Source organism: Melanerpes formicivorus, unplaced genomic scaffold (assembly GCF_026170545.1).
Source record: "Melanerpes formicivorus ecotype bairdi unplaced genomic scaffold, bMelFor1.0.p_v2 SCAF_20, whole genome shotgun sequence".
In the NCBI taxonomy this organism is placed as follows: Eukaryota; Metazoa; Chordata; class Aves; order Piciformes; family Picidae; genus Melanerpes; species Melanerpes formicivorus.
Window position 1 is genome coordinate 14934195 of NW_027142372.1, and position 23196 is coordinate 14957390.

At 45.8% G+C, this 23196-nt stretch overlaps 1 protein-coding gene across 3 annotated transcripts in view; it reads left to right on the top strand.

Moving 5' to 3' along the window:
- Positions 1–898: 898 nt before the first annotated feature.
- The window catches only part of CDH11 (cadherin 11), a 90946-nt gene continuing 68648 nt past the window's right edge, over positions 899–23196 (top strand). Inside the window, exons 1-2 of one of the 3 annotated variants that reach the window (XM_068150891.1) lie at positions 899–916; positions 1979–2130. The gene's annotated coding sequence lies outside the window, so the exon portion shown is untranslated. Of the gene's footprint in view, positions 917–1860; positions 2131–18970; positions 18992–23196 lie in introns of those variants that run through there. The other 2 variants (XM_068150890.1, XM_068150892.1) reach the window with 2 other exon arrangements.

Here is a 23196-nt window from a genome sequence, read left to right on the forward strand (position 1 = left end):
AGTTTTCTCAGCACCACAGCCCTACTCCTATCAAGATAAAGCCCAATACCAATTAATTAGCTGTCTCATTACCTGATGCTTTCTGCTCAGCCCATGGTGTTTCTGGGTTTGTTCCATGGTTTCCCCTGTCTGTCCCAAGCTCTGAGTTTCCCACACCAAGGTTGCTCCCCTTGCTACTTGCCTGCCTGTGCTCAACAGCTGGGACCCATACTGCTGTCCTGGGTGCTTTGTCACTGCTCCAAGTAGTGCCATGCCCTGCATCCAGAGCTGAGCCCTCCTGCCTGTGCCCTTCCACCTCGCAATACACACAGACCTTTCCCTGGTGCCTTTGCAAATCAAACTGTGAACTCTCAGAATACCTCTGAAGCAAATTAATTGGAGCCCTTAATTCCTCAAGGCCCCCATCTCTGCAGCCAGAAGGCTCCTGCTCTTTCCCTGGGGCTGACATCAGGCAGGGCTTGCTACTCTGTTGTGCTAACTTCAGTGTCCCTCAGCCTCCTTAGGATGCATTGTTTATCAGCTTTCCTCCTTCCAAATTCTTTGTTTGTACAGTGGCAGGTTTTGTGCCAATTTTTTTTCCCTCCCTCTTTGCCTGGAGTTATTGGCAGAGCTAATTAACCACAGAATATAAAAGCCTTGTTCTTCGGGGCCAAGTGGTGTGGTCACAGAGCAGCGTGAGTGCTGCCTTGTGGCGCGGGGGTTGAACGGTCCGATGGGTTGCCTGAGGATGGGCACATTATCTTGACAAAGAGGCACCTAGTTATTTCCAACAGCGAATGCAAGCCTTGCTCCTGAGGGGCTGAGCTTTGCATCCTTCCTCGCTCTGCTCTGCTCTTCAGCTACACAGATGGCAGCGACTGTGCTGACAGCCACCTCAGAGCGCATGGGTCTTGGCCACTCTGAGGGGAGCTGACGGGTGAGAGGGGACCTGCAGGCTCATGTGGGCTAGACGGGAGGGGATGGTTGGACTCGATCTTAGAGGTCTCTTCCAACCAAAACAATTCTATGACTCTATGAATGTGTGCTGCCTCTGGGCTTGGATGAGTGTGTCAGCTCAGAACACTTCTTCCTGGGCTCACAGAGCTCAGTCTCACCTGGGGATCATGCCTGGGTGTGTCACATCAGCAAGAATAGCAGCACTTGGGTCAGGTGTGTTTGAGAAAGGGTCACCCTCTCAACCCCTAACAGCCTGCTTGGGCAGAGAGGCCCTGCCTCAGCCTGTGTCTGGGAGCTACAACAGACCAAGATTTTCCACATCCATAAATGCTTGGGGAACTTTGTTGGTTTTGTTTTTTTTTTTTTTCCCCTGGACAAATGTCTGATCATGACAGGAACCATGTCTGGGTTGGGTATAAAATGCCCCTACCGTTTGTCCAGCTCAGATGATCTCTCTGTGAGAGCCATGAGGCAGGGATAGCCCCCCAGCTAGAAGACTTGCAGCAGAAGTGGCCGCGGTTGGCCGTGCCCGAGGCTCTTCCGTGGGTTCCAGCCCACCCGCACCGCCGTGGGGTGGTCCTGGGCTGCCTGCAGAGGAGCTGTGACAGAGAAGGGACAGGGCATCCCTCCCGCAGCCTGCCAGCACCGCAGGGTGCGTGTCCCCGTCCCCCTCGTGTGGGTGCCTGTATGGCTGAGGGGTTGCAGAACCGAGCGTGGGGTGGGGACAACGTACCCTACCCACCCACGGACTGCCTGGGCGAAGGGAGAGAGTACCCTGGGCTCCTCATCCCCTTGCTTTGCTCTTCCAACCCCAACTTCTCCCCCGTAGGCATCGGAGGGCACTCAGGATGCGGGAGGGCAGGCTCTGGGGTCTGCTTTCCTCTGGGAGTGGGGGGAAGGGAGAAGAAAATAGAGAAGAAGCAACAGCCTCCAGCTTTTCCCTTCCTCTAATCTTGCTTCACTCCTCCTTGCTCCTTCTCCCTCCCTCTCCCCTTTCCTCTCCCCTTTCCCCTCCCTCCCTCTTTCTAATTCCTGCCACTAGCTCGGAGCCTCATTCAGCAGCCGCTGCCCGTGGAGTGTAATAGGCTGAAGATGCTGCCGTGTCTGCTCAGTGTCTAGTTGTGAATGGGACTTGCCTCCTCTCCTTCCTCCGGAGGTGGCCAAGGGAAGCAGCCAGCCACGCCGGACCCGCAGGTAAGCGGCGGCCGCAGCGGCGTGCCGCGGGAAGCAGCCGGGGCACGCCGGCGCCGGAGTTGTCTGGGGTGAGCGGGCGGCGGGGTGCGGGACGCGCTGCTGCCGGGCGAGGAGGCGGCTTGGCGAGGGGGAAAGGAAAGGCGCTCGGGGAGACGAGCCAGAGGAGCGAGCAGGAGGATGCGTGCGGTGCGCCTGAAACTTGCGGGCAGCAGCGGGGCTGGGGTTCGGGCGTGCGGTGGGGGCCGAGCAGGTGTGCGGCGGGCAAGGCTCTGGGAGCGGGGCTGCCGGCGAGCGGCGCCGGGGCCGAGCAACGCCTGGAGCGGGGCTGCCGGCGAGCGGCGCCGGGGCCGGGAGAGGTGCGCGGCTCTGCCGCAGCTCCGTGCGGAGGCGGCCGGCGGGCTCCCGGAGGGGCGAGACAGTCTCGCCACAGGGAGAAAGGAAACGCTGTCGCAAACGGTATTTTTTTACTATTTTTTTTTTCCCTCTCCAGCTCCTCTTCGGAGGGTGGAGGCGGGGGAGTGGGGTGAGGGGGTGGGGGGGGGAGGGCGAATATTTGCCCGTTTTAAAATGTTCCTCCGGAAAAGCAGATATTGAAAACCCCGAACTGGAAATCTGTTACTTGCACTGTAGCTCCCAGGCGTGAAATGGATATGCAGAAATTAGGAGTGCATGAAATGAAGGATACTCTATCTAGAATGAAAAAAAAAGGAAAGACTTTGATTTATATATTTCTTGTTATATTTTTTCCTTTTTTTTTATATATATATATATAATATATTTTGCTTTCTGGCTTTCAAATGCATTACTATTCACGAGGTACCAAAATGGTATCTGCCTGTACTACGGGCTAGCCCCAAAAGCATTAGACTCTTGGGTGATACATGCATAAGCACATCCCTAAGAGACATAAAATAGATCAGGCTGTAGGTCTCCATAAATACCATTAACTTTTAGAATAAAAGTGCTTCCTGTGCAGTCCTTCGGGAGCACATATAGCAGTCTGACATCATGATACGAATGCCTTTACCTCCTATAGAAGTCCCCCTTTATTGTCTGCTCTTTTAAATATTCATTTGGTGAGGAGAGGACCAGTATGTGCTAGGAGATCTTTGTACCATTGCTACAAAGGACCGTGTGGCTGTGTAACACAGTATTTACCTACTAAGATATCTGTGACAAAGGAACCTCTTTAGCAAATGAGGTCACTAATTCAGAAATTGGCCCTTTATAAGGAGAATGCTAATTTCTTTTTCACATTCCTATGGCTAGTAACTCCCTGGGAAAGACTTTCTTCCTGTTGATTTGTGATGGTGGTACAACAAGAATTTTACAGACTCTGTGCTCCTCTGTTAAGAAATGAAATGTTTTTAGCTAATTAATAATGAAACTGTTGAATGAGGAAAGCACTAACAGATTCAGAAGCAGGGAAGCATGCACTCAGTCGTTACTGAATGTCTGTCTTTCTTTTCCCTCCCTCCCTTTTTCATATGCTTGCTTTACTGTTTCCAAAGTGTATGTGATTCTCCAGGTAAATACTTTGTTCTTTTTTTCCCCCCTATGCTGGCTAGAATATACCAATAAATACATTCGTTTTCAGTGTAGACCTTCTGCAATAATTAATCTGACATCTGTCTCAGCCAGGTCCGTCCACTGAGGTTTGGAACACAAATCGATGATTGTGCTCAATCCTTTGGATGATTTTACGTGGGGAGATACACAGCAGTATATGGAAGTGGAATTGCAGATGCCTGCTTATGAAGAGCATTTTCATAGCAGGGCGGTGAGATTCATGTTGCTGGGGAGATGGGCAGGAAGAAGGGTAGAGAGATTAAGAGCAGGAGGTCTGGTTTGAGCTTCATACCTTAACACGCAAAACATTTTTTCTTGCCTATTTCTTCGCCTACTGCACTCTAGAAAACCAAAGTTTCTGACTGTACTTTCAAAGCAGTTCTCCTTCCTCTTGTAGGAGAGGAGCAAAACAAAGTTGCAGAACTGAGAGCAAGACCCTCACTAAAAGAATGTTAAATTCTTTAGGAAAATTACCTAAAAGTCATCCTTCTCCTGCAGACAGGCTCTTGTTCTTAGGCCCTGGAATAGGCTCCTCTGATTTTTTTTCACCTCAGCCTTGCATTAGACCATCAGAGAATGAGCATGGACAGAGAATGCTGTTTATAGACTTCTCTACATCAGCTTTAACTTTGCTGAATTTTTAAGTGTGGGCTGTCCAAAGAAATCACTGAGACCTCGATTGCTTCATTACCAGAAATGCTGCTACGATAGATTATGTCAAGAGAGGAGCTAAGTCGTTGCAATTTACCATCAGCAGTTGCAGAAGGAAAGCTGTATGGAAGTGGTTGATTGAGAGTCAGGACAGCCAAGTGAATTTCTCTTTCACATGACAACATGGGCAAACTATGAAGGTTAGAATGTTGGGTTTGTTTTTTTTAATGATTTGTCTGATCAAAAGCTTTAAATGTGGCTTCAGCTTGTACTAATATGTTATCCTGAGAACATTTGACACATTTGATTTAATTTAGTGTAAGGAACATATGTGAAGTTCAGACTTCCAGTAGACTGAGACTAACATTTCTGGTTTCTGCAAATGCTGCAGTGAAACAAAGCACAACTTGAGAAGCAAATCTTCTGTTGCTGAGATTTCCACACTGTAAGTTATTTCTGTCTCAGATGTCATAGAAAACCTAAGCCATTTCAAACTTCCAAATGTCTTTGTTTTTATGAACAGCCTAAACCAACTTGGAATCCATTTTGTGAGCTGGATGCTTAGCGAAATATCTTCAGCCTGTGAGAAAGAGAGGTCACATCTGGAATCAATTATTTGGAAACAGTTTAGCAACATAGTTTCTAGACTTACTCTGTTGTTTTTTTTGGTTGTTTTTGGTATGTCTCTGAGTTTTTATGGAATTTCCTACACTACACCATTTTTTGTTTGTTCTGGTTTTTAATGGGACTTTTAATTTTCATTGTCCCTTTTTGGGGCCATCCTAAAGCTTAGAGAAATGGATGGAAAATTGGTCATTGGTTTAAGCGTAGCATACAACCTTTTTTGGGGGTTGTTTTTAACAGTATTTCAGTTTTCATTGTCTCTTTGTTGAGGTCAACCTAAAGCCTAGGGACATACATGGAAAGTTTGGCATTGATTTTAAGTGTAGCTTGGACTTTGTCCGTGTGAATTAAGAGGACTTTACTCTTAAGTACTGCCAGTTTATGTCATATTTGTATATAATTTTATGTATGTTTCATGCTGTCTATTATCAGTTAAGGAACACTGTAGCCATTTATTTCTAAAACTTTGATACTACTTGAGGAGAAAATGTGGTTTGGGTTTTGATGCTGAAGGCTAGGACATTCTCAGACTGTGAAATGATTGATTCATTTCCGTGCAAGCCTGCGTATGCCAAATTATTAAACCCATTCATTTTCTGTCCCTGTGCAAGCAAGGACTTTGCAGTCATTTCAGCGTTACCGAAGGGCAGCAGATTTGCAGGCGGGACTCCCAGGGGAGAGATTTCACTCGGGGAGCCGGGATTTTTGGGAAGCTTTTCTTCTCTCTGTCGCTCCGCTTTGCTCAACAGGTCGGTGTTAAGCTGCCGGAGGCGCGGCCGCGGGGGCAGAGGCGCGGAGCGGTGCGGAGCTGCGCGGTGCGGGGCTGGCGGCAGGCGGGAGGGCACTAGGGGGCGCTGCTGCTCCGCGCTGCCGCCGCCCCGCCGCCTTTCCGGGCGGCGATGAAAAGCCGTTTTGTTACCACCGGCATCGCTCGGCCCTCCCGGGGGAGTCGGGATTCAATCTCGCTGCGGTTCGGGCTAATGCTCAGGCAGTTTGTCAGGATTAACGTCTCTCTAGCCAGTGGATCGCGTTACCTTCGGTGTCCCCTTCCCACCTTGGCGCTCGCTGCAAAGTTTGGGAATGCTGTAACTTCAGATGGTCTGGAGAGTGCCACAGCTGCAGTCTGGGTGTCAAACGAGCAGCCCTGTCCTCTCCCTGGCAGCCGTTTGATAGCTGTCTCTTCCTTCTTCGAGACACTGTGCGGGTTTGCTGTGCCAAAAGAAAGCGTTTAGAAAGAGAAACAAAATCATAGAACCATTAAAGGAGGAAAAACCTTCTAAGATCGAGCCCAACTTTCTATACAGCACCTCCATGGCCACTAGACCATAGAATAGTTTGGGTTGGAAGGGACCTCTAAAGGTCATCTAATCCAAACCCCTTGCAGTCAGCAGGGACATCCTCCACTGGATCGGGCTGGTCACAGCCTTGTTGAACCTGATTTTGAGTATTTCCAGGGATGGGGCTTCAACTACCTCCCTGGGCTACCTGTTTTGGTGTTTCACCACCTTCATGTTGCAGAACTCGCTCCTAACATCCAGTCTCAATCTACTCTTCTCTAATTTCAAACCATTGCCCCTCATCCTATCACTTCAGGCTTTTGGAAACAGTCCCTCTGCAGCCCCCTTTAGATACTAGATGATCACTATTAGGTCTCCTCAGAGTCATTTTTTCTCCAGGCTGAACAGCCCCAAGTTCCCTCTGCCTGTCCTCATAGCAGAGGTGCTTCAGCCCCCTCATCGTTTGCATGGCTCTCTTCTGGACCCACTCCATCAGGGCCATTTCCTTCCTGTGTTGTGGCCTCCAGAGCTGGACGCAGTACTCCAGGTGAGGTCTCACCAGGGCAGAGTCAAGTGGCAGAAGGAATGGTGACTCCTCACCTCGGGCAACCCCACTGGTGCTGAGTACAGGAGTGTGACCACTTCCTTACTCCTGCTGGCCATGCCATAGAGGCTCGAGTGGTCTGTCAAGACATCCTTAATAGAACAACAATAGGCAAAAAAAGACATTAGGCCAAATTAGTCTGATTTTACCCATACACATCTAGGTCAGTGGAGCTTACAGCTGAAGAACTGAAAAAGAGTAGATTAGTCCAAATAATTTCCATGTATCCTGTAGCACCTTGGGATATAAAACATGTTGTTACAGCCTGTCAATGCAAATACTCATCAATGGCAGTGCAGATGTTAAATGTTTCCAGGCTTGGAAGGATTCTTGTTTCCACCTGTCTTGTTCTGCTGTTCTTCCCTAGACATCCACTCAAGGCAGGATGCTGTGCTGCATGGATCTTTGAATTGATCCACAGACCAATCAGATTCCTGTGTATAGGACATATTTAAGAGTGCAGAACTTCCTCTTACTGTATTGTGGTGGTGAGAGAAGGTTCAGTCCTCCCTCCCCCACAAAGAAACCACAGCTATTCTGTCCACCTGGGCAGAGATGCTGCCAGAGGAGCTCATGTGTCTAATAGAAATTCTTGTCTGCAACTTCAGTGCCAAAAAATGGGCAACACAGTGCCACAACAGATGTGTAGCTTCCTGTCAATCACACCAAATTTAGGATATTAATTAAGAATTATCTTAAATTAGCAGCTCTGGGTGAGAGAGTAACTAGTGCACTGAAAAAGCAGCACTGCTTTGCTGGGGAGCACTGTGTTGTAAAGAGTACTCCAGTATTTGTTAACAGCCCATCATCCTCAGTGCTCCAAGGCAGGGAACATCTCTTAAGCTGCTAGATGCACTCAGGGTGGGTGGAGAAGTCAGAGCTGCCAGTCATCTTTAAGACCCTCTAGAGAACATTACACATGGATGGGGCATTTGCAGTGCTTCACAAGCCAGCAGGAGTTCAGGGACAAATATCTGGAGCAGCCAGCCCTGCTGCTGAGCAGGGCCCGTGGGGAAGGTGACATTATGGTTAATTTTGCCTGACAAAAGCATAAGGGCTTCTCCCATAACTGCTTGGGTGGTGTGGTAGCTTTCAGGCATCCCATTCCCGCTGAGTTCTGCTGGCTTCATGAGCCATAATTTAGCACTTTAAAATTAAAGTGCTGGCTTAAGCAAATTCTAAGGGGGTTTTGTGTTGTTGTGGTGTGTTGGTTTTTTTTTTGCTGTTGTTGTTGGGTTTTTTTCCCCTCTAAAGTTTGGCAATGAGTAAGAGCCCATTCCCTTCTGAATCAGCAAGAGTTCATCAGAATACTTAATTGCAATGAAATGGCAGGCAGAGTTGGAGTAGGAGAAATCAATGTAAATGGATTAAAAGGAAAAGACCAAGTAACTGAATTTAAAAGAGGAGCCAGGATTTTCCAGCGTGAGTGGGGAGCAGTCCAACAACAGGTTTCCAAATACAGCTCAGTATTACAACATGCATTTAATTGTTCATCCACAGATAAGAGTGTAAACCACATCATAGATAAACCAACTTAAGAGGCAGGTGTGGATCATGAAGTGTTATGAACTGGACAAAAGTGAGCAGAACTTTAACACATGATTGTAAGCTGTGGGAAGGACCTTTCTAGAATGGTGGCTACACTTAAGCTTCCATTTAATTGTGTTGGTGTGGTCTGACACTCTTCCAATGTACTCCCAATGGTTCTGTAGAGACACAGGCCCACACAAAGACTGGAGTGATGAGCAGAAGGAATTCTGTCGCCCTTTAATATGCACTTTGCAGACTTTTCATGTTTGTGATCATCATAGCACCAAGCATTTAACTGCTTTAGGTTTGTATGGTGCCACTAGTGCAGGCTTCCTTGTGCAATCAGTGTGTTATCACTACCCCACAGCTCGAAGACAGCCTGGCTTAGATGGCTGTGCACAGGTTTATTACAATCATAGAACTGCTTGGGTTGGAAAAGCCCCCTAAGATCATCAAGTCCAACCATCAGCATAAGACCACCATAGTCATTAAACCATGTCCCCAAGTGCCATGGCCATGCCTCCAGGGATGGTGACTCTACCACCTCCCTGGGCAACCTATTCCAATCCCTGACCACCACTCCTGCAGGAAAGAAATTTTTTTCTAATCTCCAATCTAAACCCTTTTCCTGGCACAATTTCAGGCCATTTCCTCTTGTTCATGCTAGCAAGCGAAACAGAGGTTGAATTTATGGCTTGCAGCCTTCATTTCTTGTCATGGGAGCTCCTCATCACACAAAGCCTGTGCTGGTTTGGTAAGATAAAAAAAATTCCTTGAGGTCAATCCCATTGAACTGCTTCTTCTGCACTGCATTCCAGTCCCCTTCTACAGTGTGATCAGCAGCTATTCCACGTGAAAGTATTTCACTTAAGGTTAAACTGGTGCCATAGAAACTTGGCTTCGACATAATTTGTATCCCAGTGAGGCTGCTGATATATATTTTAAAATAAAATAAAACTCCAGAAACATCTTAATTGGTCTCAGTGGTTAAGTTAAATAGTTAAACACATGCATACAGCTCATTCTGTCAAGGAGAAGTCATTAGCTCAGTAGAAGCCAGAGATGATAGCTCTATTTGAAGCCCGAGACTAAACCCTATTTCCATTCATGCTGTTTTATTAATACATGTATGTGTTGGCATTAAGTCATACATTTAAATGGTCTGTCCCTTCTTGATTTAAAGTAATTATCTCTGAGATCCTGGCTGCTGAATGAGGAACTGCATTGCTCCTTTCATCTTTTATTAATTGATATTTTTTGTGTTACTGTGTCCAGTTCTGGGCCCCTCAATTCAAGAAGGACATTGAGACTCTCAAACGTGTCCAGAGAAGGGCAATGAGGCTGGGGAGAGGCTTTGAGCACAAGCCCTATGAGGAGAGGCTGAGGGAGCTGGGGTTGTTTAGCCTGGAGAAGAGGAGGCTCAGGGCAGACCTTATTGCCCTCTACAACTACCTGAAGGGAGGTTGTAGCCAGGAGAAGGTTGGTCTCTTCTCCCAGGTAGCCAGCACCAGAACAAGAAGACACAGTCTCAAGTTCAGGCTCAAGGTGAGGAGAAAGTTTTTCCCAGAGAGAGTTGTTAGCCATTGGAATGTGCTGCCCAGGGAGGTGGTGGAATCACCATTCCTGGAGGTGTTCAAGAGGGGATTGGATGTGGCACTTGGTGCCATGGTTTAGTAGTCATGAGGTGTTGGGTGACAGGTTGGACTTGATGGTCTTTGAGGTCTTTTCCAACCTTATTGATTCTATATGTGTGTGTGTATATATATGTTATAGACACTGTAAAGCAAACAAAAAGAACTTGAGTTTGTGCAAAGCTGGCTGGCATTTGAACCAAAATTAAAAGTATTTTCATTATCAGAGCAGAATAACTGCAACTACTCCAGCCCCCAGACAAGGAGTCTCTTTTCAGACTCATACAATATCATCTGCCTGCCTACATCTTCTGTAGACTTTATGCACTTTTGTATATATTTTAATTTACAGAGTTGAAATTAACTTTTGTTTGTTACTGGAAACTTTCAATTGAAATAAAAGGTTAAAACCCAACAACAAAGCCCAGCCAAATCCAAACCCACACAACTTGTAAACTGAGACCATTGACATTAGCAAAGTTTCTACCTGATTTGTGGAAAGAGTAGTTTTATCTGAGAGAAATCCTGTGGTAAATGCAGGGCTTTGGAGAGCATTTCCAAAATAAGAAGCTGGCCTTATTAAACACTTGAAGACACACTTGAAATTTTAGGATGAAATCCTGTTCTTTTCAGAGCAGTGCTGCCAACAGGCAGACCTCCTCAGGCAGCAGACTTGACCATGTCTTGATGTAGGGAGGGATTTCATAGTATCATAGTATCAGTCAGGGTTGGAAGGGACCACAAGCATCATCTAGTTCCAACCCCGCTGCCATGGGCAGGGACACCCCACACTAGATCAGGCTGGCCAGAGCCTCATCCAGTCTGGTCTTTTTCTTTTTTCTAAGCATCTTTTGGTTCATTTTAGATCAGTGTCTGAGACCAGAATTTAGTGCCTTTTTTTTTTCCATTGCAGGGTATTCTTGAAATGATTGTAAGCTTTTTTGTGAGGCTCACAGGATGTTAGGGGTTGGAAGTGACCTCCAAAGATCGAGTCCAACTTCCTTGCCAGAGCAGGACCATAGAATCCAGCACAGGTTGTGCAGGAATACATCCAGATGGGTCTTGAAAGTCTCCAGAGAAGGAGATTCCATAACATCTCTGGGCAGCCTGTTCCAGTGCTCTGTGACCCTCACAGTGAAGAAGTTCCTCCTCATGTTGAGGTGGAGCCTCCTGTGCTGTAGTTCATATCCATTACCCTTTGTCCTATCACAGGGTGTAACTTATAGGAATATTGAGACACTCAAATGTGTCCAGAGAAGGGTAACAAAGCTGGTGAGGGGTTTGGAGCACAGCCCTGTGAGGAGAGGATGAGGGAGCTGGGCTTTCTTAGCCTGGAAAAGAGGAGGCTCAGGGAACACCTTATTGTCCTCTACAACTACCTGAAGGGAGGTTGTAGCCAGGTGGGGGTTGGTCTCTTCTCCCAGGCAACCAGCACCAGAACAAGAGGACACAGTGTCTCAAGCTGTGCCAGGGGAAGTTTAGGCTGGAGGTGAGGAGAACGTTCTTCCCAGAGTAATGGGCCATTGGAATGTGCTGCCCAGGGAGGTGGTGGAGTCACCATCCATGGAGGTGTGCAAAAAAGGATTGAACATGGCACTTGAAGCCATGGTTTAGTAAGTCATGAGGTGTTGGGTGAGAGGTTGGACTTGATGATCTCTGAGGTCTTTTCCAACCTTGTTGATTCTATGAAGGACCAATACTAAAGCAATGCAGTGCTGCTGGGTCTGTTCAATACCTACAGCACAGTGCTCAAACCTTCCAGTGTCATGTTGCATGTAAGCATCATTATTTACCCGCAGAGATTACCAGGCTGATGTAGCTGAACAATCAGACATTTATCCAATGCACACAGCGAACAGAGCACTGTGAAAGATAACATCTCCTTCCCATCCTCTCCCAGTGTATTTTTCTTTTGCAATTGAAATTCCAGGGAAGATCTTTAATATTTTACATGAGTGCAAGCTGCTGTTCATTCACAGTTTCAAACCCAATTTCTCCAGACACATGAGAGGTCCCACCATTTTTGCAAAGCAGTTGAATAACAATTTTGCTGGGGGTGTGTGTGTGTGCTGATTCAAATAGAAACCCTTGTCCACCACTGATTGTAGCCTTTTTATTTGTTACCATTCCAGTTATAGCTGGTATAGCTCAGAGAATAGAGCTGATTAGTATGCATTTCAATTCCTGGTGGCAATTTACAGAGCATTTCTGTTTCTAAAGCAAGAAGAAAACATAGAAGGCATTGGCATTTACATGAAAACAATTTATCATTTGCATACAAAAAGGCTGATTAGGTACCAATGCAAGTGTCTGTTAGGTCAGACTGAGAACTGATAGTTCTTTCTGTCCTTAAAATTGTCAAATTTGTGATATTTATATGGGAGGGGAAAAAAATTGTTCCTAAACTCTGAATATGTAGTCTTGTTTCAAGTACTACCAGCAACTGTCCCCTTAGAGATCTCTTAGGTTCTTCTCTCCCCCTACTCATAGAATCATAGAATTAACAAGGTTGCAAAAGACCTCAGAGATCATCAAGTCCAACCTATCACCCAACCCCTCATGACTAACTAAACCATGGCTTCAAGTGCCACTTGCAGTCCTTTTTTTGAACACCTTTGCCCTGCTGAGACCATACCTGGAATACTGTGTCCAGCTCCCCAGTTCAAAAAGACAAAGATCTGCTGGAGAGAGTCCTATGGAGGCTATGAGGATGACTGGGGAACTTGAACATTTCTGCTCTGAAGACTGGGAGACCTGGGGCTGTTTACTCTGGAGAAGAGAAGGCTGAAAGGGGATCTGATCAGTGCCTATAAATATCTGAGGGGTGAGTGCTGAGATGAAGCTGCTGAGATCTTTGTGGTGGTGCCCAGTGGTAGGACAAGGAACAACGGGTACAAGTTGGAATACAGGAGGTTCTACCTCAATGTGAGGAGGCTCTTTGTGGTGAGGGTGACAGAGCCCTGGAACAGGCTGCCCAGACAGGTTGTGCAATCACCTTCTCTGGTGACTTTCAAAACCCACATGGATGTGTTCATGTGTGGCCTGCCCTAGGCAGTCCTGCTTTGGCAGAGAGGCTGGACTGGATGGTCTCTGGAGGTCACTTCCAATCTCTACCATTCTGTGATCTCTAGTTCATGGGTTTTGATGGTGCAGAGTTTGGCCATACCTTTTCAGTGAATCTAGTTTAAGATGATCCCTTCCTCAGTGATTCCTAGACCTGTATCTCTACACAGTTCAGAGCCCACTGATCTGTATGAAGGGGACTTGGAGACTTCGGAGCTAACTGAGGTATTGGTGTGATCTGGGTTACAGTAAAACACCTACAATCTTTATGGTTATTCTCTGCATGCCTGAGGGAATTGGGGCTGTTCAGGCTGGAGAAGAGAAGGCTCCAAGGAGACCTAATTGTGGCCATCCATTATCTGAAGGGGGCCTGCAAGAAAGCTGGGGAGGGACTTTTCAGGGTGTCAGGGAGTGATAGGACTGGGGGGATGGAGCAAAACTAGAAATGGGTAGATTCAGATTGGATGTTAGGATGAAGTTCTTCCCCATGAGGGTGGTGAGACACTGATATAGGTAGCCCAGGGAGGTGGTGGAAGCCTCATCCCTAGAGGTTTGTAAGGCCAGGCTGAATGGGGCTTTGAGCAACCTGATATAGTGTGAGGTGTCCCTGGCCATGGCAGTGGGGGTTGGAACTGGATGATCCTTGAGGTCCCTTCCAACCCTGACAATTCTATCATTCTATGTCCTTTGGTAATGTTCTGTTCTCCTAGGCTTAGTTCTCAGTTTCTCAGATTCCTGCATCACTGTTTTGAGTTCATTGAACTTGCTTATGTTTAGATTGTACTTCTTGTGCCTTAGTTTATCATCTTCTGCTGCTCCTCTGCAGCACAAAATTGAACATTCAGTGAACTTTTCACTAAGGAGCAGCTGAGGGACCTGGGTTTGTTCAGTCTGGCGGAGAGGAAGCTGAGAGGAAACCTCATTGCACTCTACAGCTCCCTGAAATGAGGTTGCAGTGAGGTGGGGTTGATCTTTTCTCTCTAGTATCAGATGATAGAGGGAGAAGAAATGGCCTGAAATTGTGCCAGGGACAGTTAGGTTGGGTATTAGGAAACGTTTCTTTGTGGCAAGAGTGGTCTGGGATTGGAAGAGGCTGCCCAGGGAGGCAGTGGAGTCACCATCCCTGGAGGTGTTCAAGAGATGTGTGGACATGGCACTTGGGGATGTGGCTTAATGGCCATGGTGGTCTCAGGCTGATGGTCGGACTTGATGGTCTTAGAGGTGTTTTCCAACTGGAACAATTTTATAGTTCTAGGAATGGCATTGAGATGACATTGAATGCCACCTTACTGTGACCTCTCCTAGGGGACTGCCCACCTTTATTTAATACATGTGCAGAATTTCGTTGTTGCTGCTGTTAGCAGTCTCTCTTTAGTGACTTCTGTGAGCTGACAAATTGAAACTATTTATCTGATGGTCACACATCACTGGTTCAAATTCTGCCTGGTCAAACCTGCTACATAACAGAGAAACTGTATTGGGGTCCAGGAGGTTATTCAGCTGGCATTGGTGTTATACAATAACCTTGATATGGAAATGTAAAGTCATTTTGGTTTAAATTAAAGTAGTTCACTCGTGTTTTTAAACAGAGATTAGATGGGGGTGTGCATTTCAGGGCTAAGCCGCTCTCTACTCTCACTAGGAATGCTATCAATACACCATTGTGTGTATGAAATTGCACTAATATTTGTTTAATTATCCAATCAAATGGAACAAGAAATTAATTTGGCTGAAATAATCAAGTCTATAGAGGATGTGCCAGCTCTGATAACTTAGCAAGACTTGACAGTTGCTGGTTGTCATGACCTTGGCTTTTTTAATGATGAGCTAGAGGTCAGGAAGTCTGCTAACTGCAATTACTGCCCTCAGATGATTCTGTAGACCAGGAGCAGACTTGAACCAGGTTGTCTGCATGGATCAGATCACTGCTGAACTGGGTGCAGCTCTGTCTTTTGTTCTCAGAGCTGTTATATCCTGTGTCTGGCTCTCACCATACCCAGTCAATGGAACTGCTTAGCTTTTATGATATTTCTCTTCAGAAAAGGAATTGCTATCAAGTTATTTCTTGAAAGCTGTTCATGATGTGAGGGCTACCAAAAAAAAAATGGGATTGATATTTATTTACTGATTGAGGAAAAAATAACTGACTTACAGAAGGTCATTGATATTGAGTAAGAAAATGAAGTAATGGAACTGAAATTAACAATGTGTACAAAAGGCTTTTCTGTTGATGTTAAATCACTTAGCCTACTGGAGGAGAGGAAAAAAAAGAATGCTTTTGCCTAGAGGTATAGCCCCATCTGGAAATGAAATCCATTTTTACTAGAAATGGAATCATGCAAAACAAACAGTGGAAAAGCTTGTGGTTTAACTGTTTCCATGTGCTTAGCAAGATACTATATTTAACCCATAAATGCCTTGGGCAGTTGATAACTTGGAGTTAATGAATGCTAATTGCTGCTTCAATTTGAGAGCAGCAGCTTCTCCTTTCCTGCTTTTTAATGTGTTTGGTTTGGTTGTTGATTTATTTATATACTTTTTTCTTTTTTAACATTTGGGGGTTTTTTGCTCAGGCAATGGAAAAGGCTGCTCGGGGAGGTGGTGGAGTCACCATCCCTGGAGGTGTTCAAGAAATCTGAGGACATGGCAGTGGTGTGGGACGTGGTTTAGTGGCCATGGTGGTGTTACGTTGAAGGTTGGACTCAGATGGTCTTAAAGGTCTTTTTCAAATGAAACCATTCTATCACTCTGTGATAATAATGTCACAATGAGGATTTTGAGTCACTCAGATAGGAAGGTTTTCTGTTTCACACTTTATGTACAGCTCCTGTGACTTACTGGAACAGCCCCAGAAAATTCTCTGCACCTGAACTTCCTTCCTCCTCCTTACCAATTGATTATCCACATTTCCCCTTTGGGCTTTATGAGAAGTCCAACAAATTACAGAATACAGAATTAACCAGGTTGGAAAAGACCTCAGTGATCATCAAGTCCAACTTATCACCCAACGCCATCTAATCAACTAAACCATGACACTAAGTGCCTCATCCAGTCTCTTCTTAAACACTCCCAGGGATGGTGACTCCATCACCCCTCCCTGGGCAGCACATTCCAGTGGCCAATCTCTCTTTCTGGGAAGCATTTCTTCCTAACATCCAGCCTAAACCTTGCCTAGCACAGCTTGGGACTGTGTCATCTTATTCTGTTGGTGGTTGCCTGGAAGAAGAGGCCAACCTCCACCTGGCTACAACCACCCTTCAGGTAGTTGTAGATGGCAATAAGGTCTCTTCTGAACCTCCTCTTCTCCTGGCTAAACAATCCCAGCTCCCTCAGCTTCTCCTCATAGAGCTTGTGCTCCAAACCCCTCCCCAGCTTTGTTGCCCTTTCTCTGGACACGTTCCAGCAACTCAACATCTTTCCTAAACTGAGGGGCCCCAGAAACTTTTAAGGAAACAAATCAAGTGTTTTAAATGTGAAGACATGAATTGCTATCTACATCCTCAAGTCCCAAAATAATTTGTCTATTATCTGGAGTAAGGCAGGCATAGTCATCCTGCTTTCTTTAGCCTGTGTCCTTATGAATTGAGATGTCAGGCTGCATGACATGAATCCTTTCCACAGCTGTGCCTTGAAGGACAGATGCATTTCTACCATGAGTGATACCAGGAGAAAAAAAATCCTGTTGCAGAGCTGTTTCTCAGCAGCCTAGTGAGGTCATTTCCATAAACCATGAAACTGTTGCTAAAATTAAGGGGGGGGAGGGGATATATATATCTACATATATATATGGCTGTATTGTTGAAGCTGTATTGGGAACTGAGTAAGAGATACCTATACATTAATTATGCCTTCTAATTATGCTCTTTTAGTAACCTCCTCGTTTCCCTAAGGAATCCTAGGGTGAATGAAGAGAAGCATAATTCCTCATTTATGGAGAGGAATTCTTTCAGTAATCACATTCAGATTTACAAACCATGTGGGAGAGCAGCATCTGTACTGACTTCTAATTTCTCTGCTGCTTTGCAGGCAGCCTGGCTAAGACTTTGACTTAGTAATGGCAGAGATGATTTCATCCAGGTGCTTGCATCTGAGGAGGGGGAAGAATGAAAGACTTAAATCTATCTGGTTTTTCAGTCTGCAGAAGAGGAGGCTGAGGGGAGACCTCATGGCTCTCTACAGCTCCCTGGAAGGAGGTTGGTGTGAGGTGGGGATTGGTCTTTTCTCCCTAGTATCAGATGATAAAGGAGAGGAAATGGCCTGAAATTTTGCCAGGAGAGGATTAGGTTGGATATTAGGAAACATTTCTTTGTGGCAAGAGTGTTCAGGGATTGGAACAGGCTTCCCAAGGAAGTGGTGGAGTCACCATCCCTGAAGGTGTTCAAGAGATGTGTGGACATGGCACTTGGGGTGTGATGGCCATGGTGGTGTTAGGTTGTAGATTGGACTTGTTGGTCTTAGAGGGCTTTTCCAACCAAAACAGTTCTGTGATTCTAAAAGCATTCTTTCACCTGACTAGGCAAGTGTGTGCCCATTCATGTTTCTTCCAGGAAATAGCTGGAAAGCATGGAACATGTTGTGAACTCTTGTATTGCAGAGACAAAACTCCTTCCTTCTCCTTTTGCTTTGTGTCTCAGTGAGATGCCACCTAAAGAGCAGCTTCCAAAGGCAAATTTACTTGCCTGAAAAGTAATTTCAGCTTGTTTAGGAGGAGGAGAAATTTAAACCTTTCAATAAACATCGAGTCTGTGGTATAAGGATCCTAATTGGACCTTCTATGCCTTCTCTACTCCTAGTGGAGCAGCATTCCCCACTGATACTGTGGTAATCACTTGGAAATGCTGGCTCCTTGCATGAAATTGGCTAGTGGTGCCAGAAGAGTTAAAAAACATATGGGCTAGCTATCTGGCTGGAGCTTCAAACAGCCACATTCTGCATCAAAAAGGGACTACAGCAGCTCCTTGATCAAAGTTCAGGTAATTTAATTATTTGCCTTCATGAATCAAGGGGCCCTTGAACGAGCTCAGGATATCTGGCTATTAGAATATGGGAAATTTATTGTTTCACTCCTTCTAATATTCCAACATCAAAGAGAGCTTTTTCCTATAAACAAAGCGGTCTGAAGTCAAAGAATTCGAGCAAGAGCTAGCGTGGAGGGATGCTGTTTGCTAGGATCTTTGTGAGCTGGAAATTAAGCCGATTCCTGTGGGGTGAGATATTTACCGCTGCGATTCTTTGTGTTTATTTTCTATAACCAAACATCTGTACCAACTCCTGCAAGCTGCAATGCTTAGCTACTGCTTCTCTACGTTCATTTAGCTGACTTTGTTTTTCCTGCTTCTCAACTTTAAGTGTGTGTGTGTGTGTGTGTCCCCATTTTGCTTTTGCAAATCTCTCGCTTGTCAAGCTCTGAGCGACTCTTTGACCACGTCATGCTTTGAGATTCTAATTAGCACAACGCAGTGTAGACTGTGCACTCTAAAGCAGAGGAGCCCTCATTCATAGCTGATTCCCCCAGCAGCCCCAACCTAAAGCCAGAAGAAATTGCAGCTGATGAGAAGCAGCCCACGATCTGAAGCAGCAGCCCTGGGTCCTAAGCACTCTCCGTGCTTCTCCCCGTCGGTGGCAGGCACGTTATTGCAGGCACCTTATTAAGCAAAAATTGATTGGCATCTTTAAACCCTGAAACACAGCAGAGATCTGCATGCTGATACAAGAATGGCCTCTCTGCCTGCTTAAAGAAATAGCCCTTCATTTCTAGGAAAGATTCATTGCTGTGTATCTTTCCTTTTTGTTTTTGCTTTTGCATTTCCTTCTTTTTGGTCCACCAAATTTTCTTTTACAGCTGGGGCTCAACCCTCATTTATTCTTTTTTTTTTTTCCTCCCAAAACATAAAATACTGAAATTTCTTCTGGTAAGTGCCAGGCTTAGTGTGTGTGTGTGTGTTGTATGTTTGTCTGCTGTGTCATTGCTTCCTAACAGCTCTCTCATTGCCTGTGTCGTTCTGGTTTGATATGTGTTATGTTCACAACCTGCAGCATTCCTGTGTGTCAAACTGCTCTTGAGGCCAGGGACATGTCTCTGTGCAGAGTGCTTCCTTAGATCCTGGCAGGAAAGAACTATAAATTAGTGGGAGACAAGTCAGTAGAGACAGGAAACAATTGGAGTCGCTACATGCGGTGACGAATATTTTCAAGGATAGTGTGGAAGTTATATAAATGGAAAGGAAAAGTAAGGCAGATTGGCTCATCCCACCTGCTCATATTTACCTGGGAAATAGCAGGTGCTACACATTGCTAGTTTTGCAGATTTCCTCTTGCAAATGAAAGTTTTCCTTCAAAAATGCCATGGTGACGTTTGTAGAACAGAAGAAGTGCAAAAGTATGATGTGTAATCTAATTAATTATCTCATCTAGCACAGTAAACTTGCAGATTCACAGATTGCATTGGGTCAGAAGGGACCCTCAAAGGTCATCTTGTCTAACCCCCATGCAGTCAGCAGGGACACCTCAGCTCTGGTTAGGCTACACCTTGAATACTGTGTCCAGTTCTGGGCCCCTCAGTTTAGGAAAGATGTTGAGTTGCTGGAATGTTTCCAGAGAAGGGCAACAAAGTTGGGGAGGGGTCTGGAGCACAAGCCCTATGAGGAGAGGCTGAGGGCGCTGGGGTTGCTTAGCCTGGAGAAGAGGAGGCTCAGGGCAGATCTTATTGCTGTCTACAACTACCTGAAGGGAGGTTGTAGCCAGGCAGAGGTTGGTCTCTTCTCCCAGGCAACTAGCGGCAGAACAAGAGAACACTGTCTCAAGCTGTGCCAGGGGAGGTTTAGGCTGGATGTTAGGAATAAGTTCCTCCCAGAAAGAGTGATTGGCCACTGGAATGTGCTGCCCGGGGAGGTGGTGGAGTCACCATCATTGGAGGTGTTTAGGAAGGGACTGGATGAGGCACTTTGTGCCATGGTTTAGTTGATTAGATGGTGATAGGTTGGACTTGATGATCTCAAAGGTCTATTTGATTCTATTCTATTCTGCTCGATTCTATTCTGTCCAGGGCCACATCAAGTCTAATCTTGAATGTCTCCAGGAATAGAGCCTCCACCACATCCCTGTGCAGCCTGTTCCAGTATTTCACCACTTTTATTGTAAAGAACTTCCCCCTGATATCCAGCTTAAAGTTACCCTTCTCCAGTTTCAAACCATTGCCCCTCATCCTATTGTTACAAGCCCTTCTAAGCAGTCAGTCCTTCTCCAGCCTTCCTGTAGGTCTCCTTCAGGATTGAAATAATGAAGACAGCAGTGCAGCATTCTGCAATTGATTATCATGCTGGTGAGGAGCTCTACAAAGTATTTTGTTTAAAGTAGTGACATGATGCTTGGAGAGCCACGCTCCTCTGCTTCGGGTAAAGGAGGTGTAATCTGCTTCACAACTCAGCTCCCTGTAAAAACATCTCCATCAGCTCTGTGCTCTGCAGTTCTTCACAAGCAGGTTACAGAAGCAAATCAGCTATGTTCAGTTGTGAGACATTCCAAATTCCTGCCACAATTCCCAGCTAACTGTTAGTGGGGAAAAATATGTTGTGTGAGACTTGAAACCACCTGAGACTGCCAGTTTAGTTTCTTCAGTTTGGACAGGAAATCTTCTTTTCAGCTTGAAAGACCTTGCTTTGCATTTCAGTTAACTAAACCTGTTCAAAAGAGGCATGGCCAGTGGATGGAGAGAGGTGATTCTGACACTGCTCTGCACTGATGAGACCTCATTTGGAGTACTGTCTCCAATTCTGGGGCTCCCAACACAAGACAGACGTGGACCTGGTGGAGTGGGTCCAGAGGAGGCTAGGAAGATGAGCGCCTTCCCTATGAAGATGGGATGAAAGAACTGGGGCTGTTCAGCCTGGAGAAGAGAAAGCTCCAGGATTAATTTAGAGCTGCATTTCAATACCTGAAGGGGACATACAGGAAGGCTGGAGAGTTGAGCAGGATGAGGGGCAGTGGTTTGAAACTGGGGCAGGGGAGATATAAATTGGACATCAGGAAGAAGTTCTTCACAATGAAAGCAGTCAAATACTGGAACAGGTTGCCTGGGGATGTGGTTGAGGCCCTTTTACTGGAGACATTCAAAATCAGAGTTGATGTGGCCCTGGGCAGCCTGGTCTATTTGGAGATGTCCTTGCTCAGTGCAGAGGGATTGGACAAGATGACCTTTGAGGGTCGCTTCCCACCCAATGCACTCTGTGGATCTGTACATCACTGCCAGGTGAGAATCTCATTCCATGTTTGCCAAGAGCTCAGCCAGTAGAAAGATGATTGTTTTACTCCTGGTGTCATCCCAGCCAAGGAACTTCACTTGATCTACAGCAGTCTGACAGCCAGCACTGCCAGCAAGCTTTATGTGTGTGTTATATCTACATAGCAGAGCTCACACCCTTCCTGAATGCCTGCCATCATTTCACTCTGAAACCTCTGATGTTCAACAGGACCTGAGTTTATGGAACTCTTAATTTCTGCCTTGTAATCTCTGGGCTGGTGTGAGGGGTTACACTTGCCAGTGTCACTGCACATGCCTGTGCCATTACCGGAGGAGGAGGAGGAGGAATTGATTAGCAATAACACACTTCATTAACACTGCGCTTTCTCAATCATTGTGATTGTGGCTCTTCCCCTAAAACATCAAGTGGAACAGGTTTCATTGCAACCAAATCAATCTAATGTGTGAAAATTTACATAATTTCCTCTTACTGCGTTTATGGAGCAGCAGGAATTTTAATTTGCATTGTCTGCACAGTCTATAATCAAAGTGTTAAGAGCACAAGGTTTATTCATTATGTATGGCATGTGGTGACAAATTTACATAATAGGTTGCATCTTGCTGAAACATTCCTTCTTTCCCCATGCCCACCTATGCAATTTGGGGTATAACTTATTTTCTGTAAACCTGTTAATTCGATTAGAGAAGCCTTTTGAGTTCCATAGAAAGGTTTATTAGGGAGAAGTAGCCTTGGAAAAAGACAGAAGTGGCTAAAATCTCTTACTGAGAGATAAGTGCCTTGAAAACTGGGCTGTGGATCCTTCATTCAGGGGAAAGCTGCAGTCTGTGCTGTGACTCTGTACTGCAGGCAAACAGTCACAGATTGAACAGAGGCACTTTTTTTGTTGGCTGAGTTGATTCTAAGAAAGCTTTCAAAGCTAAATTAGGGACTAAAAAGCGATGAAGAAATGAAGATGCTCGAAATGTAAACTTCTGTCATTGGTTGTTGCCTGCTAAGGTTCTGTTCTCACTCTGCACAGCTCCTCTGCGTCTTACGCTTTCCACAAGTCCTAGGAGAGTTTGCTGCTTCATATTAATACTAAGAATTGTCCTGTTTGGGCTTTAAGATTCTGTCTTTGCAGTAATATCTTCACATGTAGAAGCCTTGTTCTTCTGCTGCATGAGAACATCTGCTGTGCTTCAGTTCCTCTCATGTGATTCATAGAATCAGAGAATTGTTAGGGTTAGAAGGGACCTCAAGGACCATCCAGTTCCAAACCCCCTGCCATGGACAGGGACACCTCACACTAGATCAGGTTGTTCAGAGTCACATCCAGCCTGGCCTTAAAAACCTCCAGGGATGGGGCTTCTACCACCTCCCTGGGCAACCTGTGCCAGGCTCTCACCAGCCTCATGGGGAAGAACTTCTTCCTAACATCCAATATGAATCTACTCATTTCTATTTTTGTTCCATTCCCCCTAGTCCTATCACTCCCTGACACCCTAAAAAGTCCCTCCCCAGCTTTCTTGCAGGACCCCGTCAGATACTGGAAGGCCACAAGGAGGTCTTCTTGAAGCCTTCTCTTCTCCAGACTGAACAGCCCCAACTCCCTCAGTCGGTCCTCAGAGGAGAGGTGCTCCAGCCCTTTTATATCAGGAAAAGAGCTTAACAAGATATTTTTTGATAGAAGATTATTCTATTTTGTAGCAAATAGAGGGAAAAAAAAAAGCAAAACACACAGGCACAGAGAGAGGATTTTGATAGCATTTGTAGCAGCTAGAAATATCTACATAAGGAATGTTCAGAGAAGGGCAACAAAGCTGGTGAGGGGTGTGGAGCACAAACCCTATGAGGAGAGGCTGAGGGAGCTGGGGTTG